This window comes from Elephantulus edwardii, unplaced genomic scaffold (assembly GCF_000299155.1).
Source record: "Elephantulus edwardii isolate Elephantulus edwardi_28Jun2011 unplaced genomic scaffold, EleEdw1.0 scaffold00090, whole genome shotgun sequence".
NCBI lineage: Eukaryota > Metazoa > Chordata > Mammalia > Macroscelidea > Macroscelididae > Elephantulus > Elephantulus edwardii.
The window spans coordinates 4,995,448-4,997,433 of NW_006399840.1; the positions used below are offsets into that span (position 1 = coordinate 4,995,448).

Below are 1,986 nucleotides of genomic sequence, written 5' to 3' on the forward strand. Positions count from 1 at the left end.
AAAATTACATCTTTCAAAACCCTGTTGCCAGAGTCCTGCAGCTGTAAGCAAAATCACATCTCTGCCTTTTTTTTTTTCAGTTTAATTTTTTGTGTGTTAAATAGAAGGCTAGGAGTTAGATTTAAGGTCCTGCTACATTATTCTGTTATGTTTACATGATTCTTTGTGGCCTGAAACAGAGTTCTAATCAAAACTACTTTTGCTGAAGAAAAAATTCAGCCTCCATTTGGGTGTAATTTTAAGCAGTTATTCACAGTTATCACAAATTGTAAGCACAAAAAAACCTGACTGAAGAAGTAGGGATGCAACAATAACCTTTTTAAACAGTTATTTCCCTCATCTGTTTCAATGCAGTATACATCATTTATCGTCTCCTCCTCTGTCTTCCCTCAACCCCGATGTCAGTCCCGTTTTACAACAGTGGCCCTGTGCATTATTTGTCCTTTGTCACTGAGAGCTTTCACTCATTTATAATAATTCATGAGTTTTTGAATGCTACATTTCTATATTCCATTGTGTGAATATACCAGAGCTTCTCTATTCATGTTTGTTGATGGGCACTTGGGTTGTTTCCAGCTCTTTGCTAGTGCTAACAAAGCCGCAATAAACATGGGTGCGCATATATCTGCCTGGGTGGCAGTTATGGTTTTTTTAGGGTACAAAGCTGCAGTAAACATGGGTGTGCATATATCTGCCTGGGTGGCAGTTATGGTTTTTTTAGGGTAAATTCCCAGTAGTGGAATTGCTGGGTCAAATGGTATATCTATTTGCAACTTTTTGAGAAAGCTCCATACAGCCTTTCATAGTGGTTGCACCATTTTACCCTCCCACCAACAGTGAATAAGGGTTCTAGTTTCTCTGCAACCTCATCAGCATTTGATGTTTGCTGATCTGTTAAATTTTGCTATTTTTACTGGGGTGAGATGATACCTCATAGTTGTTTTGATTTGCATCTCTCTTAGAGCTAGGGATTTTGAACATTTCTTCATGTACTTTTTGGCCATCTGAATGTCGTCTTTGGTGAAATGTCTGTTCATATCCTATGCCCATTTTTCAATTGGGGGAAGTATTTTTATACAGGCTTACACAAGTGTAGATGAAAACTTGGTTTACACAAAGAAGATGCATTGTCCTTATACTGACAAAATAAAAGTTTCTGTCTCACTGGCTTTTTAGTTTTAAAAATAGATGGTTGTTATATGCTGGTTAGTCTCCTGAGGCTCATAGCAACCATATGTACAACAACCCTAAACTCTGCTCTTGTGCCAATTTTTTGTCTCTGACACACCTACCCCCATTACCCCAGTGACTGAATCAACCCATCTCATTGAGGGTCTTCCTCTCTTGCGCTGTCCTTCCACCTATCAAGCGTGACGTCCTTCTCTTAAGGACTGGTTTCGCCTTGCAACATGTCCGAAGTACGTCAGATGAAGCTTCAGAATCCTTGCCTCCAAGGAGCAACCTGGCTTTATGCTCTCCAGAATGAACTTGTTTGTTCTCTTAGCAGTCCATGTTCATAGTCTATGTTCTTGTCCAGCATCACAGCTCAATTCTTCTATCATCCTTAGTCATTGTCCAACTTTCTGATACATAGAATGTAATTGCAAAGAGAATGGCCTAGATCAGACACACCTTTGTCTCTAGATTGGCAAGTGGGTAAAATAGAATGGGTAGTTAAGTTGATTCTCAGATACTAAGTATTTATGGAATTGTGCAGTAGTCTTAGCCATATAAGTATTTCTCTAATTGGGTTAGTGATAGAGTGTCTTCAGAGATGGTAGAACAAGCATTTTTCCTGATACTCACTGGCTGGCTTTCTCATTTGGAGGTAGTGGTTTCATCTACAGCTCTCCTGATGGGATGTGGTGATTTCTACCACAGACTGGCTTTGAGCATTGCTATTTCTAAAATATTCCTGTCAGAGAAGATTAATATGCTGCTACTGTTGTTTTTACGTGTCGTTGAGTCGCTTTCGACTCACAGCGA

General features: G+C 39.3%; 1 protein-coding gene across 1 annotated transcript in view; it reads left to right on the forward strand.

Moving 5' to 3' along the window:
* LOC102872439 (centromere protein F-like) overlaps positions 1–1,986 on the forward strand; it is an 84,833-nt gene that overhangs the window by 9,702 nt on the left and 73,145 nt on the right. The gene's annotated exons all lie outside the window — the stretch shown is intronic.